This window comes from Mus caroli, chromosome 1 (assembly GCF_900094665.2).
Source record: "Mus caroli chromosome 1, CAROLI_EIJ_v1.1, whole genome shotgun sequence".
Classification (NCBI taxonomy): Eukaryota; Metazoa; Chordata; class Mammalia; order Rodentia; family Muridae; genus Mus; species Mus caroli.
Genome location: NC_034570.1, coordinates 8,725,108 through 8,739,842, shown reverse-complemented (window position 1 = coordinate 8,739,842; position 14,735 = coordinate 8,725,108). Strand labels below are relative to the sequence as shown.

The 14,735-nt window shown below is 42.6% G+C and overlaps 1 protein-coding gene across 6 annotated transcripts in view; it reads right to left on the bottom strand.

Annotated features, from left to right (window-relative positions):
- Positions 1 to 14,735, bottom strand: part of Sulf1 (sulfatase 1) — a 165,088-nt gene that overhangs the window by 86,313 nt on the left and 64,040 nt on the right. The window contains exon 3 of one of the 6 annotated variants that reach the window (XM_029479758.1): positions 9,646 to 9,767. The exons of the other annotated variants lie outside the window; for them this stretch is intronic. The gene's annotated coding sequence lies outside the window, so the exon portion shown is untranslated. The remainder of the gene's footprint in view (positions 1 to 9,645; positions 9,768 to 14,735) is intronic. 6 annotated transcript variants of the gene reach the window in all.

The following is a 14,735-nucleotide window of genomic DNA, read 5'->3' as shown; positions in this document are numbered from 1 at the left end:
TATCCCCTTTCCTAGTTTCTTCTCTGAAAACCCCCTATCCTTTCCTCTGTTCCCTCCCTGTCCCCCTGCTCACAATCCACCCAGTTCTACTTACTGGCCCTGGCATTCCCCCATACTGGACCTTCACAGGACCAAGGGCCTCTCCTTCCACTGATGACCTACTAGGCCATCTTCTGCTACATATGCAGCTAGAGCCATGAGTCCCACCATGTGTTTTCTTAGGTTGGTAGTTTAGTCCCAGGGAGCTCTGGGGGTACTGGTTAGTTCATATTGTTGTTCCTCCTACGGGTCTGCAAATCCTTTTCAGCTCCTTGGGTACTTTCTCTAGCTCCTTCATTGGGGACCCTGTGCTTGGTCCAATGGAGACTGTGAGCGTCCACTTCTATATTTGCCAGGCACTGGCAGAGTCTCTCAGGAGACAGCTATATCAGGCTTCTGTCAGCAAAATCTTGTTGGCATCTGCAATAGTGTTTGGGTTTGGTGGTTGTTTATGGGATGGATCCCCAAGTGGGGCAGTCTCTGGATGGTCATTTCCTTCAGTCTCTGCTCCAAACTTTGTCTCTGTAACTCCATCCATGGGTATTTTGTTCCTCCCTTCTAAGAAGGATCGAAGTATCCACACTTTGGAGGTGACTTGTTTCTTAATGGCGTTTTCTTCTCAGCTTCCTCTCCCACTCCTTCTTATTTAGATAGCATTTTGCAACGCAGCTCTAGCTAATCTGGAGCTCACTATATAACCCAAGCTGGCAGTACGGTTGTAGTCACCTTCCTGCCTCAGCCTTGAGAATGCTGGGGTTATTGGAATGAGCAGCTGTACAGCTCTCTGCTCTGTTTTCTGATCCTGTACAATTGTCTCTGTCAATCCCTCCTACGATCTTCCCCTCACCCATACCCTGCTCTGTGAGAGGCTATTCAATGAATACAGTTGCCTTAGAAAAATCCTCTCATGGCCTTGTCAGTCATCAATGTAAGGAGAGACCTTGGTCCTGTGAAGGCTCTATGTAGGGGAATGCCAGGGCCAGGAAGGAGGAGTGGGTGGGTTGGTGAACAGGGGGAGGAGGGAGAGGAGAGGGGATTTTTGGAGGGGAAACCAGGAAAGGGGGACAACATTTGAAATGTAAGTAAGGAAAATATCCAATAAAAAAATCCTCTGAAATCCGTTGAATAAACCAACTCATTGTGATTGGCAAGGCACCATTAGGAACCTGGGAGCACTCAGAGCTGAATTCTCCTCACATGGTTGAAGAGTAGAGCAAAGATGAGGACATGCAGAGAGAGCTGAACAGGCACGTTCAAGTTCAATGGCTCAAGACAGTCAAGCTTGCAAGCTTAGAAGCTGCATTGTCTATCCCAACCCCTGTGGCAGCAGTACCTTCAAGGGCTTCTTGTTAGGTGCAGGACCCATTAGATCTCATTGCAGAAGTAATTTGAAGCCTGGATTTTCTAGTTACTTGACTCAAGGGAGGAGCTTCTAGCACCAGGTGAGCAAAAGCAAGGGCTGTGCACAGCCTCAAAGTGAGCAGCTGCCTTCTCTCCTCTGTTCACCAAACCCCCAGCTAATATTGGACACTTGTTTCTCCTTCATTCCTCACCTCCACGGCCCGACACTTGTTGCCCTTGACCCTCCAGAGGTCCATCTGTCCAGCATTGTGATGACCCTTCATCATTTACTCACAAGGATTTTTCACTAATACATGGAGAGAAAGATCATGCCTTTCACAGTCAGGACTTGAGCCACGCCACACCACACATCTATAGTAGACATTAGTAATCTTTCCTCTCATAAGGAGAGGGCTCTTGTCAAAATTACAGACAGTAGAAGAAACTGGACCACAGTAGAGTCTCTGTAAAGGTTTTTTTGTGTTTTCTCTTGAAGCACATTTTTACTTTCAAGATTCTGTGTACCTAAACATGCAAAATTAACGAGAAGAGACTTTTGAGCAGGTGTTAGGGGTATTTTCAGCATCTGTACTGAGCTTTCCAATATCTCAAGGGAGCAAAACAGGGCTTCCGGATGGCAGCCACTCAGCAAGGCCAACCTGCCTTTCACCTTTTAAACAGAAAGGGACTTCTCTGAGCTCAAAAAAAAAAAAAAAAAAAAAAAAAAAAAAAAAAAAAAAAAAAAAAAAGAAACAGGGTTGCCAGGAGAGGGAGTGTACTGGCATGGTTAAACATGAATATTCAAGACCACGAGTCACAACTCCATGAATCAGAGGGTCTCCTGTATTTGTATTTAGCATTGTGGAGTGGGGACAATTTGTCATGATTAATTAATCCGTGGTGCTGAGGCAGAAGGTGAAATAATCTGTGCACAGTCACAAAGTCAGTCATTCTCAGGCTCTGTGTTAGTTTCAGGGCGCTTCCCTTTCCAGAGACAGAGAGGAGACAGAACCTGACTTTTCCTTTTGAGGCTGTGATTCTAGTAACCCACCCTCCTCACTCCATAGTTCCTGAAACTATCTAAAATGAGGCAGGTGGCTGCCAGCTGTCCTTACTTCATCCCCTAATGACATCATCTGTAGTATCTCTAGTCCATGGAAATTCCACCCTTTCAACAGCTCTCGGTAGGTCCAAGCAGGGACACCCATAGGAGCCCTCCTGAGGCTTGGCTTCCTAGTGCAGGGTGGAGGCGGCTAAGTCCAGTTAGGATATTGTACTTGGCTGCTTGCATCTGTTTTCCACCATCTCTAGTGAGGTTTTCTCTAAGGCTGTTCTCAGTAATTCCTTAGTTGTCTATCACAATATCGGGAAGGAGGAGCTTCAAACCGAGTTCCCATGAGTCCTTCTGTTAACTATTTAAAGGCTCCAACTCAGAACAAACAAAAAGAAGCCATCTTTAGAAAGGAGCCAATTTTTTTTCAAGCAGAATTTGTGCAACAGAGAATGATCTCTTACTTAGTTATGGAAACCATTGGGTGTCGTGACTGCCTTGGTCCAGGTTGTGTCACTTCTACTGTGTCCTCTCACTGAGTGACAAGAGGAGGCAGCAGCCCACAGTTGCAAGGTGCCATCTTCACTTTGTACTGTGTGACAACAGCATTGTTGCTGATAGAAGTGCAAATGCTACTGCATGCTTCTGCCAGGCTGTGCATCCGGCATCCGGCACCGGGCCCTGCTGGCCTGCGTTGGTCCAGCACCAAAATTGGTTGGGGAGAAAGAAGTTCTATTATTTGGGGGGGGGGGAGTGTATATTGTTCTGGCAGAAGAGGAGCAGAGATCAGTGTATACTGTGCTATAACTTGGCCATGCCCATTTTGAAATTAATTACATATTTCCTGATCTTCACAGAACACTGCAGATGGGATCACTATTCTGAGGCTCTAGGTTTCCTCATTGACATCATTACTGAAATTCCTCAAGCTTTCCTTAAGGACACTGGGAATTAGATGCCACGTGCAGACAATGGACTGACTGGGATTCTTTGTAGCATCTCCCACACTGCTGCTTTGTGTGCCTTGCTGTCTATGATCACTCCATCACACCTCTGCACATCTCTTTCAACATGCTTGAGAGATACAGACTGGTAACAGGGTAGGCATTATGAGTCTGGTGCTTCAAACCAGAAAAAGACGTCCCAAACACAACATAGAGGAAGATCAACACCACACTGTCAGGACAGATGTTTGGATGTGCATCCTTCATGGGTTTTTGAAAATTCGTCCTGGGTTTCTCATGTTTGCTTACTTTTTCTAGACAGCTCACAGTGAAGTCAGGAAAGACTCTTGGATTATGTTCCAAGGACACATGCCTACGTTCCTGCTTTGCCATCTTCTGCATCTAGGAGAAGCCTCCATCCCACCCCAGACATCCATCGGACTGGACAGTAGACTACTGTTATTTCTTACTTCCATCTCTTCTAGTTTCCATAAGCGTTGTTAATTGAGCAGGCTTTGGTTGGGCACCTGTGTGAGGCTCTTCAGGAGGGCCTAGGAAGATAGTAGATGGCTGAAAACATGCTCCCTTTTGAGTGGATACTTACGGAGAACACCGGATGTAACAGTTTCAAGGTGTGCCAGCAGCTGCTCTCATTCTGAAGGATGGGCAGACTCACACCGAGCAGCAGCATGGTGCCCATTACTTTTCTAGGCTAATAGTACACTGGACACCACAGTGGAGTTGGACATCTGTCTTTAAGGGTAAAGAACATACTTGACAGTCAAGTCAACGGAGAGTCTGAAGTGGTTGCTCAGCAACCACATCTTAGCTAGCACTCCCCTGTGCTGTCCATCCAGCTAGCTTCTGAACACTTAGTATATGTTGATAATAACTGAGCCAGATTTGTCAAATGCTTAAGTGATTCCTTGTATCTTATATTCTAGTAGAGATACATTTATAAGATATTATATAAACCTTTAACTGAATCATAAACAACAACTTTCAGGGAGAAAACATCTATAAAATAAATGATATTTAATGACAGGAGAAAGCTTCAAGAATATGCTGATTTTTAACATTTCAAACACTGTTTTAACAAAAGTAAGTAAGTTTGATCAGCTCATTGAACAGTGGGCTTTTATAAGACACACACACAAAAATCAAAATTTTAAACAGATAAGGAATGATTTTGGGTGAGTATTCCCCCATTGGACAGAAATTGGGAAACGAATTTTTCTAGATTGAAAGCATGGAGGAGAGGGAGGTGAGAACTGCGTTTTTTTGTTTGTTTGTTTGTTTTTGTTTTTCTTGGAAAGTAACCTGAAATTAATTACTGTTTTGTCTGACTTGTGAGCAAGGCTACAGAGCACAAACCACTGCTGACCAGAGTAGCCGTCAGGGGCTTTTCATGTTGGTATAGTGGTGACACCCATTTTCCTCCATATTCTGACCTCTTTCCATTTCTGTTGCCATTTGCTAAGGAAAACACACTTTTAAGTAAAACTAGAATAGTTGTGAATTACATAGCACTGACTGTTGACTGCTTAGCTTATCACTCATATCTTCTCCACTCATCACACAAATGCAACTTAATTTGTAGTTGTTATGTGCTCAGTTTTAGGTGACATTTCTCAGCTTTCCCAGTAGTGATATGCTTGCATGCCTGAATGCTTCCCAGTGAGCTGTCATGAAGAAAGGTAATACCAGGGTTACTGGTTCGGTAAGAGAACCGTGGCTATTTGGCAAAGATCGTGGCTCCAGAGCTTTGTGTTTGTGTGCTAGATGCCTGCCTTCCATTATGACAGTAGGCCCCATTTTGATTTCTTTTATGTGCAGTCAAAATCTCACTGACATTTCTTAACTAAAAGAAATTCGTTTCCTCACTCAACAACCACTTTAGGTTTAAAATGTTAGGAAAACATTTGTTTTTTAAATCCAAACAGAGGCATTTGTTTTATATTTGCAACAGGACAAACAATAGCCTGTGTTTAGTGAGAGATTTGGAGAAATAGAGAATTGAAGCCCTGAGAGATGGTTCAGCAGTTAAGAGCAATGACTGCTCTCTTAGAGGGTCCTGGGTTCAATTTTCTGCACCCACATGATGGCTCACAGTCATGTAGCCCCAGTTCTAGGAGACTTAACACACTCTCTTGGCTTTTGTGGACACCAGGCATATATGTGGTGTACAGACATACTTGTAGACTAAATACCAATATAAAGTAAAATAAATGTATAGAGAAATACACAGATAATGTGTAATTTCAAAGTAGGGACCAGCGGGATGTGAACCTCTCTTTTCATGTAACAAGTTCTCAACTACATTTAACTAACATTTAAGATAGTTTAAAGTGGGCTGGTGAGATGGCTCAGTGGGTAAGAGCACCAGACTGCTCTTCCGAAGGTCCAGAGTTCAAATCCCAGCAACCACATGGTGGCTCACAACCATTTGACTCCCTCTTCTGGTGTATCTGAAGACAGCTACAGTGTACTTACATATAATAAATCAATAAATTTTTTTAAAAAAAAAGATAGTTTAAAGTTTCTCCGTCAATCAAAGAGTGTTAGCAATTATTCATAAGCCATGGGAATGAAAAACAAAAATGAACTCTTTATAACCTCCCAGATTCTAGTGGACTTTTATCATAGTATACATGGCTCTTTAGGCTCCGTATAAAACGGGAACGGTAACAGAACAATAGCTTGGGCAGACTGCCCACACTCTTCCTGAGTTTTCCTTCCAGAGGGCAATGGTCATGGTCTACAGCCAAAGATATGAAAACTCTCTCAACATGAGGATTCTGAATATATCAGTATTTTCAGCAAACACCGATACTGTTGTCTTACTTAAATACAAAATCTTAATGTTGAACAGGAAGATAGTAACACCGACAACTGCTATGTATGAATCTTGATACATTTTCATTTTTTATTTTCTTGCCTTATATTTTTATTGGTTAGAAAACTTATCAGCATTCAGACGGTTGAGGCAGGAGGATTGTGAGTTAGTTCTAGGCCAACATGCATTACAGGGAGTGTCACAAATAAAAACAAATAATAAAACATTTAAAATGTATCATTATTATCTGTGGGTATTTTTTCTTTTCCCCTTTGACTATTATAAATCTCATCTGATTTAATTTATAGTTGCAAATAGGAACACTGCTTTTACTTAAATTGCATTTTTAAAAATTCCGTCTCAGGGAGGGGCATCAAGATTTCTATACTTTATAGGAATTTAAAAAAGAATTTGTTTTGCATGTCTCAATTTTGCCTTCAACTAAGATTTGATAAACTCAGATGAATATGCAGTTTGCATTCTATTCTTAGACGTGTGAAACAGAATCCATTGTCAATTTCTAAAATCTAAAGTAATCATCGATAAGCTAGAAAAGTTTAGAAGAAAACATATGAATCCACAAGCCAAACTACTTCATTTAATTGGATTTATGTTTAAGCACTATGAAGTTACAGTCACTTGGTAACTCTGCCTAGTCTACATCATAATTCTCAAACTGCTTCATATGGTATCACAGAAGAGGAGGATAGTGCTGCCATGCAAGACCTTGGCTACGCAGACATGGCTACTGATGGCACAAGAACACTCTGGCCATTGTAGCCTCCCCAGGCAGAGAAGGCACAGATCTGGACCCACTTGTGGTGTGTGTGTGTATGGCCTGACACATCTCAATCTATTTAAGCTTCACAGTCAGTAGAGCAGATGCTGGGATGCTGTGTTCCAGAGTCAAGTGGGCTCCATTGATTTTTAAATACTGCAACAATTAATTTGCAAGTATAAGACTCAAGTATTAAAAGTAGAAGATTTTCTTAAAGGGCTTAACTGTTCTATTTTCTTCTCTTTTTCTGTTTGGTGCTGGACATCTAACTTAGAGCCTTGCAGATAAGACAAGAACTCTGCCACTCTGCTGCATCTTCACTCAGACTCTCTCTCTCTCTCTCTCTCTCTCTCTCTCTCTCTCTCTCTCTCCCCCCCCCCTCAATAAAACAGAAATGTTCTCATAGGAAAACAACAAGGACTGATCATTGCAATCTCTGCCTCATAGAACCAAAAATCGAGAAAAGCAAAAAGCTAGAATAGACTAAATAGAGTTGTTTGCACCTCATTTTAGAGCTGAACCATTGAGGCCTCGAGGAGAATCAAGTACATGCTAAGGGTGTTCTACCACTGGGCCTCATTCCAGCCTCTTTCCTGGGACCTCACACAGAATGCAGTTTGATGACACTGGTGATGTGCATTACGCATAATTCAGAGCAGCATCCTTCCATGCTTCTTTATTTTATTACTTTCTGGTTTTCAGTAATGCCTGCTCTGCTTCCAATTGAAGAACTTGGTCAATGTCACACACAGGACGTAACTCTGAGATGCCCTTTCCTGCCTTCTCCAGTGTGTACAGAACCCTTGGCCTTTCCAGTAGAGGCTTCTAGGAGACAGGACATCAATGAGCTGGGAGGGAGAAAGAGGAAGGCATTTGACTTTGGGTCCTCACCTAAAGAGAAATGGTGTCCAGAGTCCTGTCAGGCCACCATCCGTCCATGGATGGCCACAGAGTCAAAAAAGGGCCCAACCCTGAGTGCCTTGGCCCCATAAGAAGGGATACTTACTTCTCATTCTCTATTTCTGATATCTCTCTTCTACTGACTGGTAGGCTCACAGTTTTAATCAAAGTATTTATGTTTCTATGCTTTTACATGTAGTTAAAAAGTAAATATCAGAGCTGATGGGATGTCTTAGAGGTTACAAGCACTTGCTATGCAAATCTGACAACTCAAGTTTGAGCTCTAGAACCCATAAAAGTAGAATAAACTTGTTCTCTGACCTACACATATGTCCCACCACACACATACATACACACACACACACACACACACACACTGAAATTTTAAACAGTAACCTCCCCTAATAAGTAGGTATTGTACTCTGTCCTAAAGAATGCAGACATCATAATTGATACACACACATCTTCACCATTCCTGTATATTCTATCGAACAGCTTGCTCTTCTTAATAAACAATTAGAAGCAAAGATGTTCTTTACACTCTCAAACGCATTCCTTACAAGTTCATCTCCCTGGGGAAACTTCTGGGCTTTGTTTTCAAATACATGTTTGGTGATAAGTGCCCTTGCTTTAATGAGACAACTGCTAAAATGGTATCTTCCCTTTCTACATTCTCTTCCTTCCTTCCTTCCTTCCCATGTATGACACAGTCACTATAGCTGATTGAAAAAAATTCTCTCACTAAAGCCAAGTCTGTATTTCCATTTTCCCCTGGGAGGAGTACCAGCTGGTCTTGGATTAGTGTGTGGTGCAGAAGGGAAAAGCACTTCCGCTGCTTGTTCTGATTTGGTTTCTCCAGGGAAGAGATAGATCTAGTTAACTCTTGTGCTTGTCAATGGAGATGTCAGGTCACTCTTCCCTGAGCCTAGCTTAGCAATTGTCTCATGGGTCGGTGGTAAATTTTACCCGTATACTTGCGAGTGCACATAGATGACAGCTGTTGACATTGACATTGATGAACTCAGTAGAAACTAATGTACAATGCAACCTTTCTCGTTTCTTTCTTACTGACCACCCCGACCCCTTTATCCCCCCATTATCCTGCTCAATTGTTCTCTATTTCTCCCTTCCAGAGACACATACTTATCTGCTTCTTCCCTTCCCTCTCTCTCCTGAAATCTTGCTAAGAATTCTTAGCAAGTGGGTGTCATGCAGGAAAGGCTAAAAGCTTCTTGAGTTAGAGACTTCTGGGAATTACAGAAAACTGAGTTCATGATAATCTGGGTAAATTAAGAGAGACCATGCTGGTAATGATGACATATAAGTTTTATCCCAGAATTCAAGAGGCAGCTGCAGGCAGAACTCTGTGAATTTAAGACTAGCAAGTCCTCATAGTGAGTGAGACTGTGTCTCAAATCACGCAGACAGACAGGCTGACATGCAAACACACAGCATGTGACTCTGATGAAGGTGTCACTATATAACTAGTGCCACTTTAGGTCTTGCATGTCTCCCACAGGTGTTGAGGCTTTGATCACTAGCTGTCATGCTCAGAGAAGTTATGGGATCTTTGGGAGACAGACAGGTGACAGCAAGGTAGGTCACTGAAACTGTGACCTTGAATAGAGTGAGTTGGGACCCCAACCCCTTTACTTCCTGCTGCCAAGAGGCAAACATTCCCTTTATAACACATAGTCTTGCCGTGACAAAGTGTGATAACACATGCCCCATGCAGCAGCTAGATCATGAACCAAACCTTTCAAATCAGGAGCCCAAGTATCTTTCTTCCTGAAGGCTCCGGGTGCAGATCAGAGGGAAGGGGTGCAGCCCAGAAGAAGGAAACTCAGTGTAGGAGAGGACCTGGCTTCAATCCATAGCCTTAAAAAACAGGCAAAAGAAAACAAATAATATTCCACTCCTCCAGGCGCTAAGGCACTCTTCAATGCTGACAGAACCATGCTTTCTTTCCCCTATTCAAAATCCAATGCCTTCTCACTCTTGGCTCTCACGTTAAAATACTTACGGTTTAAAGAATTTCCTGATTTTTAGCCAATGAATTCACCTCCACTAAAATGCTGGGTTCTTTTTGGTGTGCCAAGAAGGTTTAGACTCTAGTAAAGTTTTCTTTAACTTCTTTCTGACTCTTATGTATCTACCTCACTTCCGTAGAAACTTCATGTTCCTTCTCTGGACTCTTGGGACTGCCTGTGTGTTTCTCTGCCAATGGACAACCCGTTCCTCTCCCAAGTTCACTTGGAATCTGGAAGCTAGCTTAGTGGATACTACTGTAATAAAACACTAGCCTAGATGGTGATATACCATCTTTTAGGGATACTTTCTCATCTTAGTTTTATTTTGAGAAGTGAGTTGACTCTTTAGAGAGGGCCGGAGTGCACTTGCTTAGCCTGCTCCAGGCCCTGGGTTCAGTCTCAGTATCAGAAGGAACAAAGTGAATTGACTACCCAGCCTTTCATGTTTGGCAGTTTTTAAGCTCCTGAAGACAAGATCTTTTCTTATTTGCATATCATTGTAGGCTGTGAGATTGGGACATTTAAATACTTTTTCAAACAGCACGAGATCCGTTCATCTTTAGAAGTCTTTCTTTTCTCACTAAGCCTTAAATTCAAGACAATTTCTTTCAGTAGAAAAAGGAAGAAAGAGAAAGAAAAAGAATGAGAAAAATGAGCAAGTCAGGTTTTATTATCAATCATTCTGAAAGCCATTTCTTAACTTTTAAATTACTCTCTCTCTGAGCAATGGCTAAGGCATTTGATTCAGAAGCGGTCTCTCAGACGTCCAGCACGTAGGGTGTCAGCTGAGATGCCAGGGCAGAAGGAGGAACTCACTTGAGATGTACCAGTTTTGTCTTTTTTTTTTAATTAGGTATTTTCCTCATTTACATTTCCAATGCTATCCCAAAAGTCCCCCATACCCACCCCCCCACTCCCCTACCCACCCACTCCCCCTTTTTGGCCCTAGTGTTCCCCTGTACTGGGGCATATAAAGTTTGTGTGTCCAATGGGCCTCTCTTTCCAGTGATGGTTTTGTCTTTTTAAAGACTGCCCTGGATGTCGTGAGGTATCTGGCTGCAGGGCTAAAGCTGGCTACTGCTCTGTTTCAGAGATGAATTTAAGCTCACAAAGAGAAAGACCATTGTCGGGGGTTTTAACCAGATGGTATTTCTGCTCTTCTTATCTCCAAACTCCTCTCCAAAGACACCAGGCCTCAGCAGCCCTCCCTTCCCTCCTAGACCAGTGCTTGCAGAACTCACAGAACATCCTGTCAAGCCGGGGTGGATTCTTGAAAGAGTCATCTGCAGACTGAGGTTCTGGCCTGAGTGTATTATCAGTCTAAAGCTAGAATTCTTTAACCTTTAGAGTCGTGGATGGCCCTAGTTCATAAACCTGCTGGAAGGTTTTGTTCTCTGACATCCCATTAGAAAATGAATGAGCCAAGGCCTCTGCTAAGAGTTGGACGTTAAAAGAAAAGAGAAAATGAAGGTAAACGAAAACCAAATAAGCTAGCAAACCAAACAAGAGCAAGCTGAACAGGCTGGCTAATGTTTTTTCTTTAGTAAAAAAGAAGAGAAAGAAGTAGGGAGAGGAGGATGAAGAGGAAGAGGAGGAAAAGGAGGAGGACGGAGCTGGAGAAATAGCTCAGTCAGTAAAGTGCTTCAAGAGATTACCACTCAAGTCTGAGGACTTAAATTCAATCCCCAGCACTCATATGCTGAGCATACTAGTGGCATATGCCTTTAATTCCAGCACTTGGGAGGCAGAGGTCTCAGATATCCAAGTTCAAGGTCAGCCTGTTCTACAGAGCAAGTTCCAGGACAGCCAGGGCTACATGGAGAAATCCTGTCTTTGGGGGGTGGGGGGTAGGGGGAGAGGTTAGTTTAAGCACAAGGCAGAGTCTTCTGAAATGATTCATACTCTTGAAGTATGCTGCTCACAGTCATATTGAGAGGGGAAAAAGCTAGTTATTTGTATATCTGTTTAACATGGATTCTGAAACCAGAAGCTATATAGGGAAACACACATAATTAATGATAATACTGTTTCATTCCATAGGATCCTAGGATGATATCATTAAGAAGCCTTCAATGTGTGAAGCTATGGATACCTTGGGGATAAGAGGCATCTTTCAGCTAGGGTATTGACATTCATTCAGCAAACCTCTAAGGATCTTTACCAGAGGCTGTGAGGAATGCACAGACATCAAGTGCCTGCACCTGCTTTGGGAAAGAATGAAGAAGCTAATAGCCTTCTTTCTGCAGAGAAACACAGAGAAGATGAGCTTGAGAGTTTCGTCCATCCTTTCTCAAATGGGCATAGCGCAGTGTGAACCACAGCTTCTAATGATAAAACCAGATGTGACCTGGCGCAGACACTGTTTCCTCCATGTTCTACTTGGAGGTTAAGTTGTTATTTTCCAAGGTGGCACATGTGGTGAGTGGGTGGGAGACGAGCCATCATTCAGGCAGTCACATGCCGGGGCCCCTCCCAGGAAGCCTCTCAGTATCCCTAGAGGACCAGGCTGGGTAGGAGGTGGTTTGCCCCATCTCAACAGGCTTTCCAGCCATGCCTTGATTCTGTGGCTTGTGATTTTGGCATTCTGGTTTAAATGATGGAAAATGTATTTTGCTCTAAGAGAACAGAAGTTGGTGAATGATGCCAGGGACTCCTGGAAAAACATCTGTGGAAGTCTATGATTTGCAGCTCAATCCTGTGTCTTAAAATAAACATTTTAGAGGCAGAATCTGTATGGAGCCCAGGATGGCTTCACACACATACACACACACACACACACACACACACACACACACACACACACACACACATTTGGAGACTGTACCAAATAGACAACAGGTGCTGTGAGTCCACAATAGCATGAGGACTGGTGACATGCTGTGTGTAAAACATGGCATTGATGCTAGGAAAATTTAGATGCTATGAGACCCAAGTTTAAACTAGTCAATGTTTGTAGTAAGAAGGAATGGGTAGGAGGGCTGGTAGTGAGAGCAGAGACTTGCTGATTTGTCATCGGATAAGGGCAGGTGTGCCATGCCCTGGAAGTTACATGTATGTCTTAGTATCTGTTTCCCATTGACTTTTCAGTTAGAATCCTCATCATATTTAAGCCAACCATTTACTTGTATTGTATTTGTAGGGATATGAGACTAGCATCTTATTTTAAAGATGGTAATGCTGGAGTGGCAAATGCTAGCATTTGCTTTTTTCCTGCTATGTAGCCCAAGCTGGCCTGGAATCTCCCTGTCTCTGGTTCCCCAGGGGTGTGCACCCCCATGCCTGGCTTACAGATTTTGTTTTGTGGGAACCATTTGTTTCCCTTTGGTATCTGGTGTTCTAGAAATCCCTTCATCTCTCCCCAACTCCCACTTCATATTGAAATATGATTTAAATTGCCTCCCATTCCCCCAGCAGAAGTGATGGCTTCAAAGGCTGATAAATACCCAAAGCTGGATCACTCAGGACCAGTGAGATTTCCTCCGGAGGCTTTGGGGTCTGTGTTGTGGAGCAAGCCAATTCTCAGTTCTCTACTGATCTAAAGCTGAGAGGGAGTGAAGCTGGAGTTGCAGTAGCCACATGTAAACACAGGCACACAAACTTGGGGCTTTCCGTGGCAGACATCCAGGAGGCTCAGAGAACATAGACCAGGTGCCTTCCCGTGAGTTCCAGCACAGGCCCCAGGGGAGTACATCTTAGTCCTCCGTGTTTTCATCATTAAACCCAAACCTTCTCTGTGGCCTAGGGTGATTCAGACTGAAAGGGTTTTTCATCCAAATAAATTCTAACATATATTATCCACATATTTCTACATAGCAATGTACTATATTGGTCACACTAACATAGTTTTAATTTTTGTTTTGTGGTTGAAGTGAGCCGCTTATTTCTAATCTTCACGCCCTTGTATGAATGACTTAAAAATTTTCACCCATCTAACCATGGCCTGACAACTTTTCTTAGGGCTACTTTAAAATGCAATTCTTTTAAAATATGCATGGCATCAATTTTTATGAAAGTCACACCCATTTCACAGGCCTGAGAAGTAAGTGGTCTTATCAGCTTTGCAAATTGCCTCGGCAGTGAACTATCTTCACTCATTTTCTTAAGCCTCAGAAGAATGAGGGATGCAACTTTAAATCACTCATTTGTCAAGGAGGTGCATTGATGACACTTGGAAGATCAAACAGACTCCATCAATGTTTCCTCTGAATTGGTAAGAAACTGGCAGAAGGAACAGAATATAGCATTCCTGCCTTTCTAGAAGGAATACTAGATACTATAAAATTGTATGCCTGGTTATGTTTCCAGAGATACATCCCCATTCTTGTTGGCATCTTCAAGTGCACCAAGATGCTTTTCTTAGATATATACATAATTCCTTGAAGATGAGCTAATAATCTAAAGTCACCACCCCCCCCCAAAAAAAAACCTTGACCTAGAACCATTTAATAGTTTTAAAAGAATTTCTCAAACAGCTATTTGACTCTAAAGATGTAGTATTATACTAAAGACATTTAAACACATCAATTATAAGTGTTTCCCAAATTTTCCTGGTTTAATCTGCCTATTTAATTAGTAGCTGCTTCCTGTTAGAATTGCAAGCAAGCAGACTTTAGAGTTCATTAACAACTCATGATGTGTTATCATGAGTTGTGAGGAAGTGCTTGGCCCCCACCTGAACTTCCATCATGAAGGACTCAGTAATGGCATCAACACAGATTCCCCAACCCATCCACAGGGCCCACCTCCTTCTTCTTCAGTGCATGGTTTCTGTCATTATCATAATCGCTCCTGAAAACCACAAAAATGGGTGACTTTG